At 37.9% G+C, this 16,306-nt stretch overlaps 1 protein-coding gene and 1 long non-coding RNA gene across 3 annotated transcripts in view; one reads left to right on the plus strand and one right to left on the minus strand.

The window, feature by feature from the left end:
- The window catches only part of ntmt1 (N-terminal Xaa-Pro-Lys N-methyltransferase 1), a 128,312-nt gene that overhangs the window by 24,832 nt on the left and 87,174 nt on the right, over window positions 1-16,306 (minus strand). The gene's annotated exons all lie outside the window — the stretch shown is intronic.
- On the plus strand, window positions 646-8,240 carry LOC306871856. The gene is made up of 3 exons (XR_013784379.1): window positions 646-714; window positions 817-923; window positions 6,642-8,240. It is a non-coding gene; the product is annotated as an uncharacterized lncRNA (long non-coding RNA).

A 16,306-nucleotide genomic window follows, 5' to 3' on the forward strand; every position in this document is an offset into this window, starting at 1 on the left:
TCAATAAAAACTTTTGGATGGACAGAATTTGTAATTACAATGTCTGCACATATTTCTGTTCATTTTTTTATTATTTTGTTTGATCATTTGCAGAGTTTGCCACACCATATTTTGATTTTTCTGTGCAAGTCTATAATTTAGGAATAACTGTTTTATAATGAATATGATGTGATGCTATAAGGCACATAAATACAAAAGGAACTGTGATTGGTCACTTTGCATGTTCGTCAGACTGCTTCATTCTGTCCAAGTAGGTGGCCCTCAGCCCACAGATAGAAACCTGAATCTGAGACTACAACACAGAGCAAAGGAAAACAAATCCCAGTTATCATAATTATCCCCATCAATTACTGTAGAGAAAATGGAAAATACTTCCAAATACACTTTACAAGAAATATGTCCAAAGGATTTAACACTTGGACTCATTCGAAGCTTATGAATATGTCTTTCTTGGCCAGAATAAGTCTTACTTGTGGATATTCTCTGATATTCTTATGTCCTTCTTTTGCGTAATCAGGATCTGTGACAAAATATGTTAGCACTAATGATAGTAGTGATGACATTCATAAAGCCAGGCATACTGCACACTGCTAAGAATGGACTGCACCACACCCTTCCCACTCCTACTCTCTCAGTGCTTCAAGCACAAGAACACTGCTAAATTTTGGCAGGACTAGCAAACCTTCAAAGGACTTGCACAACCAAAAATAAACTGTATGTATTCATAGCGGCCCGAAGTGTCAGTGTGAACATTTTGAACTTGATATTGAATGGATAGTTTTCTTGAACAATACTTAATTCCGCCTTTTTGCCCAGGCTTTGAAATGCCTATGAAGAGAGAGGAGGAAAGAGTTAGAACAAGAAGTGGAGGAAAAGCTTTTCAAGTCTTTTTGAGCTCTAGCACTGCAGCCACCCACTGAGAGGTTAGTACAGTTTAGCACAGCACGGCATGCATCGTCCACAAGACTCCTGCACACTCTCAAACTATCTTTTTTTCACTGTATACTTAATTTTCTCTCTGTTACTCACACACAAACACACTGGTATGTTCCTTGATGTTTACTACCTTTGAAAGAATTTATTTATTATTAGTATTTATTGAAAATGAATTCAAACTAGTGATGTCTTTTTTATTATTAGAATTAGATGTTATATAGCTTTGGCATCACTCTGTTTGTGTACTGTCTGACTAATAGTCTCAAAAAAGTACACAGAATATGTAAAAATATGGCCAAAACAGCAATACTGTGAAATTTACAATTATTTCAATTTAAAAGGACCATTTTCTATTTGACTGCATTTTAAAATGAAATTTATTATCAATGTTGAAAACAGATGTGGTGCGTAATATTTATATATACACTATATTGCCAAAAGTATTGGGTCACCCCCTTCTAATGAACATGTTTGACTACTTTAGTAATTTCTACGAGTACAAATCTTAATGTTTAAGCATATAATGATATTCTAGGGAATTGTGTGCTGCTAATTTTATAGCAACAGTTTGGACAGAACCCTTTTCTATTCTAACATGACAGTGCCTCTGTGTATAAGGCACGGTTCAAAAAGACATGATTGATTCAGTCAGTGTGGAAGAACTTGACTGGTCTGCAGAAAGCCAAGTCCTGATTCCAGCTGAACACCTCTGGTGTGACTTTATATGCAGACCTTGAGCCAAAAACTCATCACCAAACACCAATGACTTGTACATATGGGTACTGTCCATACGTCCAAAACTGTTGCAACAGAGATGGAAATACAATTTTTAAATACATGAATTATGTTTCCATCTTTGTTGCCACAGTTTTCTTAGTGCCTTTTTCTGTTCTAAAGAAGGGGGTGTCCCAACACTTTTGTCCTTACAGTGTCTATACAAGTCATTGGTGTTTGGTGACGAGTTGGCTAAAAGAAAAGAGGAAGTAAATTAGAGCTATAGCAAAAATAAAGGGCATGGAGAAATCAAGAGTTTGGAAACCACCATCGACACCAGCAACCAACAACTACCTGATCGGCTGAGAAAACAACAGTAGTTGATGACAGACAAATCATAAAAGCTGTGAAAATGAACCCTAAAAGACATGTCTGTAAAATCACCAACAACTTCCAGAAAGCTGGGGTGATGCTCTGACAATCTACTGTCCTCAGGAGACTTTGACACAGAATTACAGATGCTACACAGCAAGATGCAAACCTCTGACCAGCACCAAAAATAGAAAGGCAAGATTAGAGTTTGCAAAAAAAAGCGCAAAAGTAAGCCAGAGGAGTTTTGGAACTGTGTTTATGGACCGATGAGACAAAGATGAACCTTTATCTAAGTGATGGGAAAGCAAAAATGTGGAGAAAAAAGGGAACTGCAAATGATCCCAAGCATACAGCCTCATCTGTAAAGCATGGTGGAGGTGGTGTCATGGCATGGGCATGCATGGCTGCCTCTGGAACAGGCCTTCTCAACTTTACTGATGACTTGATGTATGATGACAGTAGCAGAATGAATTTGGAAGGGTACAAAATCGTCTTGCCTACCAATATTCAAGAAAATGCCACCAGATTCACTGGGAAGTGCTTTATATTGCATCAGGACAATGACCCAAGACACCCTGCCAGTTCAGTCAAGGAATTTATAAGGCAAAGAAATGGAAAGTCTTAGATTGCCCAAGTCATTCTCCAGATTTAAATCCGATTGAACATGAATTTCATCAGCTGAAGAGGAGAGTAAAGGCAGAAACTCCCCAAAACAAACAACAATTGGAACTGGCTGCATTAAAGGCTGGGAAAAGTATTTCAAAGGATGAGAGCAAGAGTCTGGTGATGTCTATGTGTCACAGACTCACTGCTGTGATTGTGCGCAAGGGATCTGCAACTAAATAATAGCTTTTAATATTTTATATCTGCCTTATATTCAACTGTCCCAATACTTATGCTCACATCAATGAGTGGGATGAACTCGAAAAGTTCTGTTTTTTTTTGGTAAAACATATGTGTTGAAACGGCTAATAATAAAACGTGACATTCTGTAGTTTTGTCTCATATTCATCTTTTAATCATATTTACAAATGTCTTGACTCCACAGCAATTTTGACTTTACTGTTCCAATACTTATGGAGGGCACTGTATATAATATAATATAATATATATATATATATATATAAGCTTTTAAAAAGTAAAACTTTTAAAACAACGCTGAGTGATGTTTGGGAGTATAACTTTTTAGCAAAAAATGAAATAATAGTAATACCCTTTTCACCATCAAAATTAAGCTTTAAAAAAATATATATATAAAAAAAAAAAAAATATATATATATATATATATATATATATATATATATATATATATATATATATATATTTTGGCCCAAATTGATATTGGCCATATAAGGTAGCTTTTGATGTTACTTGCTTCCAGTTATTTTATTGTAAAATAACAGTCTGTTACGCTGCTTGATATTGCAAATATTTGTTATATTAATTTATTATAATCATAAACACTGGTTTGTGCAGCAGTTAGCATTTTCTATGGATACCTATAGAGACTAATGAAACAGAAATCTTATACATTCAAAGAAAATATTTCTGTGCTTATTTCCGTGTTGCACAATATGGTGGATAAGGTGTTCTTATATAAAGCAGGTGAAACTAAAAAAGGGGTCCAATATGCTGACTGATGAGGCTTACTATGACTAGTGCAAAGAGACACTCGAGAGCTAACCAAAATAATCCTGTAGTTGTGTAGACTAATAAAGGACCATTACTCTCAGACACCAACTTGATCACAGTGAAAACAACGCTGGTTTGAGGTCAGTAAGCCAGGAGAACTCATTTGATCACCTCCATAGACCACAGGAGGACTGAAGCTGAATGAAACACTTCCATCTAATGCAGCTCTCGTACTGTAAATCATCCACCCACTGCAATCAGGCTCTGACATCCTTTATTTCACTGGAGGGATTTGTAACTCGTTTTAATCCCATTGCATTCTCTCTCCATCCCCCGCTCGCTTCTTATGCTCAATATGCGTGTCTGTTTCCCATACCAGACAGTGTCTAGACCAAAGCAATTACAGACAGCGCTTGAGCGCCTTGCCGCGGCCTGACGTTTGAGGGCCCTGGGACTGTCCTGGCAGCGGACAGTAAGACGAGGGGAGGGAGGAGGTTTACTGGAAGGCCTCATCACCCAAACATTTAATTTGCTCATATGGTTGGAAGAACAGCTCTTATTGTTCATTTCACCTCTAAATCTCACCTCCAAATCTTCTACTTGGAAGATCAGGACACTCTTATGGAGTCCAGGAGAACTGAGGATGAAGAGGTGGAAGATATGAAAGCTTCGCTAAACTGGCTGCCTGTGGCTGGGCCTACATCTTCAGCATTGTGCTGGAAGCTGCAAAGAGAAATTTAATGTGCTGGAGAATTCCCTGCTGTATGGAGACGGAGGAGGGCTTTTGAATCTAAATATGAGAATGTGAAAAGTAACATAAATATTTAATCTTGAGAAACTCATTATGGGCTATCTAAGATTTTAATGCATTATGGAGCTTCAGAAAGATCACCTCTTAATTACAGATACAAAGGAAAATGTGGAGTACACTGGATTTACACATTTATTAAGGTTCATGTGTTTCTCTTCCTAGATCAAGAGATAGAAATGCTCTCAACTATTTTGGTTCCTTACTGGTTCTGTAAACCATTCTACAACTACTTTTGAGGAAGAAACAATACATTTACATTTATGCATTTAGCAGACGCTTTTATCCAAAGCGACTTACATTTTGCATTCAAGTTACAGTTTTTTACATCTTTTTATCAGCTTTCCAATAGACAATGCTTGGAAACCTGTTCTACATTCACTGCACTCAGAAGCCTGTTGTCAACTCATGAGAGAATTTCAGATGAAATAGAACATTAGAACAATACCAAAACACAACTAAACTGTATATATTTCTTTGAGGGAAAAACTGTTGTATCTAGTGTCTGTTTTGATAGTCATGACAATGGGTTTGATGCTTATATTATATTTTATTACAGTATATTAGTTTTCTGTCTGCATCTGAGAAATAATGTACATTCCAGAACCATTAAAGCAGTAGTTCACACAAAATGAAAAAATCATAATTTACTCATGTTCATGTCATTCCAAACCTGTACGACTTTCTCTTTTCTGTGGAATATAAAAGAAAACATTTTAAAGAATATTTCTGATCGGTATTTGTTCATACAATGAATGTCAGTTGGGATCCAATGTTGTTGTGGACCCCGCTGACGTTTAATTGTATGATAACACTGATCAGAAATATTCTTCAAAATATCTTCTTTTGAGTTCCACAGAAAAATGTTTGGAACAACATACAGTAAGAGCGAGCAAATGATGGCAGAATTTTCATTTTACGGATGAGGAATAACTATTCCTTATCATAACACTGTTCTTTTTTCCCATTTATTACCTCATTTATGCCTCATCCCACTTTATTTCTGGTAGTAAAATCTCACTCAGTCTTCTCACCTGCACTTGTTTTAACCCCCCCCCCCCCCCCCCCCGCTCCTTCCATCTCTCTGCCACTATCTCTCGTTTCTCTCCTATTTGAGTTTCTCTCTATCCATCCTTCTCTTACCACTCTCTCTCTCTCTCTCGTTCTATCTCAACCCAAAACCCCTGCAGTGGTGTACTCCCACCCACTCGTACCGACACTGACACACAGAGACGGCTGTGTGTGTGTGTGTGTGTGTGTGGACAGCACTGCTCTCCCATCGCCACAGACAGGGTGACTTCAGCGGAAAAGAATGCTCTCTCCTTCTGCTCTCTCTATGGCTTCCTCCTTTTCCCAGAGCCTCTGCCCTCCACACAGCACAGAGAACACACACACACTATGAGATGAAGACGGGAAGGACACACACACACACACCAAATAGACAAATTAACTCTCGGGAATTCACAGGAATAAGTTACATTTTAGTTATTTTGTAATAATATTTCACAATATTACTGTTTTACAATCTTTGTGATCAAATAAATGCAGGTTTGGTGAGCATAAGAGTAAAACATTAAAATCTTACTGACTACAAACATTTGAACAGTGTGTATATACATATATATATATATATATATATATATATATATATATATAAAACACCATAGGGCTTTTTTGATGCATGTTGGTCATCACAAATCATTTCATAAGTAAGTGTGACTGGTGTGACAGTCAGACACACCTTCACATCAGTTTATCAAATCTTTGGCTAATAAGACTAACAGTATTTTTAAGTAAGACTGGTGCAGTCTTATAAACTGTTGGTATGCAAGAATATTTCTCAGTGCTTTGAAAAGGAAATTAAATATGGAAATGTTTTCAATTTCACTCAAGTGTTTTTAGATAGATTTTCCAGTACTTTTTACACCCCTGCTTTTGCAGCTATTTACTTAAAAAAATCTTTAAAAATAATATAGTAAACATAAAATATAAAAATAAATAAATTTATTCAAAGGATATGGATAGTTATGGTGCACTTTTGGTGAAACCCAAAAGTTTCTGCACTCAGTTTCATTTGAATTTTCTAGATAATTTCTAATTGTCCTATCAATGTCTGTCATGTCACTGACTCGACATGCTGTCCTCCAAGTATCATATCATTCTCCTCTCACCCATTCAGCACAATCATTACGGGATGGTGGCTATGCCCTTGCTGAGACGATTTGCTGGGTGCAGTCAAGGTACATTGTTTGACCTGCCTTTTCTCCTCCAAAACCCATTCTGATGCACCAGCAGCAATTAAAGACTCGAGCCCGGAGGCCGGCGTAGTCGGTCATTAATGAGGATCGATGATGGACCCTGAGGTGTTCAAAAAGGAAGAGGTCTATCTTTTGATGTGGTAGAGAATTATGGGCATTGCATCTTGAAATATTACAATTGAAAATATCATTTATTTCAGATAGCAAGGCTGAGTTTTCAGCATCCATTACTCCAGTATTCAGTATAACATGATGTTTAGTAATCATTCAAATATGCTGCTGGTTAATATCCTGTATCGGCTGGGTATGGTGTACCCTTGAAATATGTGATGCAAGTGTTATGCTAAATATGCTAACATGCTAAATAAACAAACAGCCTAGGTTTTTGGATTAAGGCATTACAAAAGGATTGCAGATGCAAATTAGAGTATCTGAATCTCCGGAGAGTATATGTGTATGTGTGTTAGACTGTGTTTTTATCCTCACACTCCAACTGTGTGTGCTTGTGGGGGATTGTTAATGGCAGCAGGGGGTTATGGGTAGCCCTTTTGATTCAGATCCGTCAATATGAGGAACTTTTAACCCCGCAGACAGCAAAGCAGATCCTAAAGAGGGGAAATCCTGCTTTTATCCTACCAGTCGTGTCCTCAATGATATCAACAGGACATCTATATTGGAAATGTAAATTCTTTCTTTGTAGTTATTTTCTCAAATATATTCAGTGTGGTAAAAGCTGCAGTGTAGTTAAAATAATCCTATTTTTTATTAGTTGAGCACCATTTTCTCAATGTTATCTGTAAAAAATAATATTTTGTCCTAGAGTGGATGCAGTTTAGCTTTAATAGAATAATCATAGATTTGAATATTGTCTGTCATGTGAGTCAGATTTATCACTGCTCTCATTATAGTCAAGTATAAAACCAGATCAAACAGAAGCACAGTGTGATATGTCACAAGGGAGATGACTGTAAAATTTTTGAGCTATAGTGGCACAGACTTCAGACGTTCTGCAATAGAACAAAAGACAAACACTAAGTACAAAACAACAGAAACTACAAGTATAAATAATGTACAGTACAGTACAGTATAGAGTAGGGATTCCCAACCTGTTTTGTCAGTTGAGAAATGAATTACCTGAAGCACCTCTTAAGATTTTAAGTGATCAAAATTAGGCCTAATCTAACCTTTCACTACATGAGCATTTGACATTCATATTTTTTTACTGCCCTCACAGAAAAGTATTTTACCCCCTTATATTTTTAGAATTGAAATGGGATAGGAAAGAACAAATTGCATTGATGAAGATAGAATTATTCATATTTTATGTTAATGTTTTAGCAATGTAAATAAAATGTTGTGTAATATAACTGTCCTCATGAAATGTAAAATATATAAACTTCTCAAAATGTACAAGAAAAATATTTATGTATGTATTGGTATTATCTAAATGTGGGTCTACATGTATTTATTGCACATAAAAGAGAATAAACAAGAAAGAGCAAAGAGGTAAAACTCAAACTAACAAATAGAGAGTGTGTTTTGGTATTATCAGCCTACTTTTATTATGTCCATTGCTCTGTGTGTGTGTCTTTTCCTTCTTATTCCCCTTGCCATCTTTCTGTTTTCATCTGGTTGAATTCAGCCTGAGCCCAACATTTGGAACCACTTCTGGTCCGGGGCATTTCACATTGAGAAACAGCCTTTCCTTCTCCAGAACAGGCTGTTCTCTCTCACTCCATTTCCCTCCCTCACAACACTCCGTCTCTCACATCCACACAGCGCTCTGTTCAGATTCTGTTTATGTTTCCCACACAAAATCCTCTCTGAATTAGATTGCATGTTTGTTTCTAGTGCAGTGAGTACAGCGAAGTGAGAGGCAGGAGGTTTACAGCGCTGTGACTCTGCTATGCAGTGAGAGTTCACTGTGTTCATGTTTGCTCCATCAGGCCTCGGCACACTGTGGGTGATGAAATGAACAGGGGGGAAAGCAGATGCTTGGGTCTGGAATGCCTTCTGCAGCCTGAAACAATTTTAGGGTGGAGAGAACGAACGGTCTGAGAGGGACGTATTGACGGGGCGAATGAGGAGGAATGTGTAGTAATGCCTATATGCTTGTGGTGCAAGATTTTGCTCCAGAGTTAATTTAGTACTATTTTTGCAGTAATATAGTATTTATTAATATTTTGAATTAGCTTTTTGGAAGCACTTCAGATTAGAGATCACACATTCATTATTATCTAAGAGTTTTCCATCAATTACTCCCAATTACTTATTGATATGTTCAGGTTAGTTATGGTAGGGTGAAGTGAGCTAGAATATTGTTGTGCAGAATAAGGCATTAATATGTGCTTTATAATTAAACGGCCATACGTAAATAGTGCTAATAGTGAATAGTGTTTCAATCACAGATTTTTTTTTTTAGTAGGTTTAGTTAACAATAACAACAGTTTTTCTCAAATCAAACGATTTCTTATGTAGTAATAAAGGATTAATTCACCAAAAATGAGAATATCCTGTCATCATTTACATACCCTCATAAAGTGCAGTTATGACAATTGGGGACTGAATCTTTCAAGCTTCAGAAAAGATGCAAAAGCACCTTGAAAGTTGTTCATATGAGTCGGTGCCCTATATTTCATGTCTTTGAAACCATTCAGTAGCTTTGTGTGAGTAACAGACAGAGAAATACAAGTCATTATTCAGTGAAAATCTTGCTCTAGTTCTGCTTGATGCATTCGTGAGAGAAGTGCCAATGCTGATTTGTGAACAAATAATCCTGGGTTTAATCTTTAAAATGAAGCATTTGATTCAGTTTAAACTTTTAAATGATTCAATTATTTATTTTTACATTGAATGATTCATTCAAAATCGATTTGAATGATTCACGTCCCCATTAAATGTGACTGCATTAAAAAGAAATGACCACTTTAATTTTTAGGTGATCTGTCCCTTTAAAAGCAACTAGATGAAAGCTGTGTGCAGTGTTGTCAGCATAAAGCTGCATAAAGAAAAAAAAAAATGAATCTCTGCCTAAAATAAAACTGAAATTAAACCGGCTTAGCCAAAATCTCGAACACATTAAGCATAATACTTAATGTGTCAGCATCATCAACGATTAAAACTACAATCGTCTGCTTCGTTTACTTATTAATTTCTGATGCTGCCCACAAAGCGAGATAGCTAGCTTAGCATACACCCGACACCTCCGCCCGCTTCGCCTGTGTGGCTGTCGATTTTGAAATAACAACCCTTTTTCTGCTACACTCAATCACCCACACACATACACACACACACACACGAACCGAATCTCTCTCTTTCCCCCCGCTTGCCTGCTCTCCCTCTCGCCCCATTTCTTGCTTGCTCGTTCTCTCTCTTCCATCCACCCCCCTCCCGTTCAGCTTCTATAATTCAAATCCTGTCAGCCCTGTTCCAGACTGCTGGCGCCAGCCTCTCTCTCCAGAAAAAAAAAAAGAGAGAGGGGAAAAAAGCTAAGGAAGAAAAAAAGCTCTTTGAGGGACAAAGCCGACAGAGCCACACACACGCACACACACACACACACAGGCCGAAAAGCAGAATGAAGTTTTTTTTTTCTTTTGGTTTAAAAAAGAAAAAGAAAAAAAGAGGCAGCTGTGGGTGGATTTTTCAGGACCCAATATTTTTCCTCTTTTTCACTCCCTTCTTTTCCTCTTTTGTTTTAATCTTTCTCTCTCACTCTATTCCCCTCCGTTGCTCACACTCTTTGATCTTTCCACTGCCTTAACTGGTCAATGCTATAAAATCCCACTCTGTGATTATTTTCTTAGCTAGTTTTATTGACCTTTTAAAATGAGTTACAATATGGACAACTTGTGCAAATGTTTTAAACCTGGACTAAACTTCCATTTTTCCATCTACATTTTATATTGTCTAATTAAGTTTTGGCAAATTGCATGGAGAGAGAGAGAGAAAAAGGTCCAAAGTCAAATGCACACCCTGCCACTGCTTGTCAGCATTTAAACTGGGCTAAATATAGCCCATGAGACCAAATCAATCTATTTCAGTTCTTAATGAGCAGTCTAGTCATGTGACGCAAACAGGCAGAAATGACAGCCATCGTCTGCATCTCCTTATCAGACTCTCCCACAATCCCTCACTCGCTTGCACTTGCATGAACTCTCACTTTTGTCCTCCAGGGGGTGTGTGCGACACAAACACACCCTTGTTTACTTTAAAAGACGAGTATCCCAAACACTTAAACAGTCCTTCGTAACATCCATTGCACACAAAACGCAAACTTACGGCTGGAAATGTGTGTTGTTTGGAACAATAAGTGACTTTGACTGCCACTGCTGAGCGCTGCAGCCGCTTCTGCGGGGCAGGACGACCCCTATGTGTCCTGCTCAGAGACAGAGCTCCCATGAGACATGAGAGGATGAATAGGCTCTCCTTGCCCCACACCGTCTCCCCCAGCCCACCCCGATTTTCTCTCCATCGCCTGGACCGAGTCTAAGGCTGCCACACGCACTAGCTGCAACGGTAATTGGAACATAATGGAACATTTTTGCCGACTGAACTGAACCCTTTGCCCCTATCACCTTCTGAACCGCTTGCAAAATAGGCCCACAGTCTACGGCCTACTGCACGCACACACACGCACGGACACGCACACACACCTCTGAGTGCTGATTGACCACTTTGGCAGGCATCAAACAAAGCACATCACACGCACTGTACCCTCATACACACACCACAAACTGAGACACACATATATGGTTTTCAGAGTTTGTATCTTAACTCTCTTGCAAGAGCTCTAAGAAAGATGCCACAAAAGGAGATGATATTCACTGGTGGGACTGAGTGATATTCAAAATTTATGCTCATTTTTAATTATATATAAATAAAATCCAATTAATTCTACTGCTGATGCGGACAGAAGAATGTACTGTAACACTCTGTTCCCCACATTAATATTCAGCACAAAACATACAGTGAAGTCTGATTCCAGATTGAAACCTTTTACGTTCTTTTTACTGAATCAAAAAGTCTTAAGCTAATGACTCTTATATACTGGTTCTTTTAAATGAATTAAAATCACATTTTTGAATCACTTAATCTGACCTGATGACTGAATTCAAATCAAAAGAAACATTAATAGAACAACTCAAAGCACTATTACTATTATTATTTTCAAAAATGAATAATTTCTTTCTTCTGAATGTTGGTGAAAAGAATGTTGGTAACAAAACCATTTTGGTGACTAAAAACACCGAGACATTTCTCAAAAGATCTTTCATACAGCTCAACGAAAGTTGCACAGGTTTGGAACGACATGAGGGTGAACCATTTATGACATTTCATTTTTGGATAAACTATTCCTATAAGCAACAATTATAGCAACAAACAGCTATTGCTGTTTTTAAAATGTTATTATTGAATTTGCCACAAAGGAGTTATGGTTGTAGTCTATATGCAGTATTAGTTTGGAACTGAGTGCATCATGACCTCTCCAAGCATCCCACCAACCAGCAGCTGAGCCAGAGGTTACAGGACACCAAGCCTCATCTGGCTCCACCCCTGCCCTCAATGTCAATTACCCATCATCCCATCAAACTAAGATTACTCTTTCACTGCTGGCTTGTTCTGATATCCTCTCGCTCCCGTCACAAACCAAAATCAGGGGTCCAAACAGTGCAGCCAAAATTCAATCGGCCCGCAATGCCCCCCCCATTACAGTCACTTCATTTGCAAATTGGCTTTTACATGGAGCGTATCCCAGCTGAGCCTCCCCCAGCCAGTCTCCCTAAAGGACACCAGTCTCAGACTGGCCACTACAGCACTCAGTCAATCAGGGAATCCACCAGGGACACCAAATCGCCTCTTTCTGTCTGTCTGTCTGTGTTTTGCTTGTTCTCTCTCCCTCATGGCACAAACAGACACACAGAAAGGCTTGAGCGTTTCACTCTGTTTTGATTCAGAGAGGCCACTACAGTGTTCTGTATTTTGCCAAATCAGTTAGGCATTTTGGAAGCACCATAAGGGGAGTTTACTTAGAAATGTGTCATTTATTTGCATGCAATGTTGAGAGTTGTTTTAGCAGGAAATTATGCAAATAAGGCAACAGCACAAATTAAAAAAGTAGTGGTGAATGCAACTCACAGTGTATAAATCTTCCAGTTTTAAATCAGTTTTAAAGTTCTTGGTTGCAGATGATGAAGCAGACTAGCATAATCTGTTTAACTTCACTGAGACTGCTCATATTAAGTGGCACAATGATTTTTAAGATTGACAATAGCAAGAAATGTTTATTGGGTAGCAAATCAGCATATTAGAATGCTTTCTGAAGGATCATGTGACACTGAAGACTGGAGAAACTGCTGCAGAAAATTCAGCTTTACCATCAAAGGAATAAATGAAACTTTAAAACATTAAAATAGAGAATAGTTCTTTTAAATTGTAATAATATTTCACAATATGGCTGTATTTTTGATCATACAAATGCAGTCTTAGTGAGCATAAGAAACTTCTTTAAAAATATTACTGACCCCAAGCATTTGAAGAGCACTGACATGAAAATACATTCACATTCGTCGCAGAAGTGGCTCATCCAATCAAATTTTAACAACTGTTTTAATGGTGAATTAATGGTGCACTTAAGCTATCATCATGGCTTTTATAAAGGTCTTTATAAACAGCTTTATAAACATCAAACTTTCCCTATTAAACAGTTCACCTGCAGCCGCACATCCATTATACTTTCTTATGGACAAATTCAAACACTCCACATTTATTGTCCATCTAGCCCTTTCGGCCTCGGACAGTCTGGTTCCAGCTCCACCGAAGCTCTTAATAACCGAGAAGGACAAACATGAGGGCCCGTTGGCTGCAGCCGTACCCAGAGGCCCCCACCCAGAGGCCCCTGGACTACCCCACAGGCCTCTCTGTCTGCTGCTGAGCTTTGGAAACAGCTGTGCAGTCATAACAGAGTGTGTGCCCAGACTCAACTCATGTTTTTTGTTGCTTCAAAGGCAATCTGATACACCATCCCCTGAAACACGCAGACACAATCACACGCACATGCTTGCCCACATGTATATTCACAGCATGTACAAACAGTGCTAAGATGAAATGTTCAGGATACAATTCTTCTGTCTTGCCAAAATCTAAAACCACACAATTAAGAGAAATTATCTTTATCCTAGGATAATTTACAAGTTTAAGGTGTATAAGGTGACAACATGGGTTCATTTGAAAATTTTCCTTTTACCTACATTTCTAACTACAAAAAACATACCTATACAGAGAATTCACTACAGTTTCTGACTGAAATGAACACTAGTGGCTGTAAAACACCAACAACTTTTAATCCTTTTCACACAAATTTTAATTACAGGGACAGATTATCAATTAATAAAGACCTTTTCTTTGCAAGGTTCCTTGCACAGTATCAAAAAGGCTTTTACCATAATGCATGGTTTGTAAACCATTACATTTTCACATTTGTCAAAAAAAAAAAACAAGCTGTAGTAGAAGCTAGCTATCATAGCATGATTGCATGCAACTGTTTTTATCTCACATTTGCGTTTGTTAACACTATCTGTTAGATTTAGTGCTTATAGTGTTTAGTTTCAAAGAGCATTAACCTTTTAGCACCGCTCACCAGACATTTCATTTCATCTGTTGCAATACATACAACATAGAACATATTAAAATTGCAATCAAGTTGCATGTTTCTCATTAATCTGTTATGGATTAAAACTGAGCATGCTTTTAGCGCAACTCACTGGACAATTCACTTTGAAAGTGTCGCGAAACCTGCACCAAGCAACGAAATGTCATCTTGAAGAAATGTCACAACAGGTGCGCTTTTTTCAATGAGCCTGGTTTGAAACTGCAAGAGGATACATGAAGATCTAGGATCTCAAAAATCCAACTCTGCAAACCTTAAAATTTAGACACATTAACACAAAAAAATTTAAAATGTCAATTTGGGGCAAGGTTGTGTGTCTATGACTTTTTTAAATTAGAGGAAAATGGCATGAAATTGATGAGATTACTTTGTAGAGTGAATTGTAAGTGCACTTTTAAAGCCAGATTCATGCCTTTTACAGGCTTACAGGAATTCCGTGGGCTCCTAATAATTTTCAAATGTTTAATTGGTTTCCGGTGGTTCGAGTTCGTTAAATGCAGGTAGCTCATATTAGATAAGCTGGTGTGAGTTTCAAAGCCTTGACAGTTTCATTTAAACAAAGCTGCCGCTGACAATGAGAAAAGATACCAAAAATGCGGCGCTCCTCTCTGAGGAAAGGCACCCTGCTGTCTGCAGAGAGAACAAGTGCATTAACTTCGTATGCATTCTACATTATGAGTAACTATGACGAGCAATAGTGGAATTTACTTTAAATCCCCTTATATCTGGAAAAAACTGCACCCAAGGGACAATATTTTCACCTGCTACCTTATGGGGAATAAATAACATTTTGTTGACTTTTGACAAAACACAAAGTACAAGTATGGATTAATTTGACACCATTTTACATCATGTAAACTTTACAGTTTATGTGAAAAAGTGAGTCTATATCAACTTGCTAAGAACAGGAAAAACTGCATTGCACAAGATGGTGGCTCCAAGGTGATGCAAGTACGTCTTCTAAATAAAATAACCAACCACCAGTTAGTATAGTCATTGCATCACTGTAGCTGCCATTGAAAGCATCAAAAAACAGAAACCTGAGACTCGCCAAAGACTATAGAAATACAAAGACGGTTTACTCCTATACTTATGAATGGGAGAAAGTGCAACGCGCAATATGGCGGGATAGTACCGCCTTCTAAATGAAAGACAATCTGGCCAATTTGTTGCTGATTTAAAATATGTAATTTAATCATGTGTCCAGCGAGCCGTTTTTGAGATTTCAGGATTCCCCCATTCATTAAGATAGACTTAGGGCCTTATCATACACCCGGCACAATGCTCAGCGCAAGTGTTTTTGCTAGTTTCAGCCCGATGCAGTTCTCATTTTCCCGTCCTGCGCTGCGTTGTTTAAATAGCAAATACATTTGCGCCCATGGGCATGCTGGTCTAAAAAAGAGGTGTGTTCAGGCGCATTGTTGGCGCGTTACTATTTTGAGAAACTGAAAATAGACTGCACCATAGACCAACTCAAACCTGGTCTAAAGTCTAAAGTCAATGGCGCAATATTTATTTTTTTGTTATTTAAAGAGCATGTTAGTAGAGAATGCGAGTCCACAATGTGCGTTGACTTTGCTTATTACACACAGCAGCAGCACACAAACATGCCAAATATTAAAAATTAAAGGATTACAGTGTAAAAGAATATTATTGTGTAGGCTACATAAATATAAAAAATGGCATACGTCTCATAATGGATAATCATTGCGTGTATCAGAATTAGCCTACCTATTTGATCGCGCATGAGCAGATCAGTTTGCTCTCTGGAGACACATTCAGTTTGTGTGCCTTAAAACTCTGCCGTTCAAATAGCGAATCCGCCATGGCGCAACCGCAACTGGCTCTTAAAGGGAATGGGAGATGAGACTCTGATTGGTTTTTATTGTAGCAAATTAAAAACCAAATATTGTACCTGAT

Source organism: Barbus barbus, assembly GCF_936440315.1.
Source record: "Barbus barbus genome assembly, chromosome: 6".
In the NCBI taxonomy this organism is placed as follows: domain Eukaryota; kingdom Metazoa; phylum Chordata; class Actinopteri; order Cypriniformes; family Cyprinidae; genus Barbus; species Barbus barbus.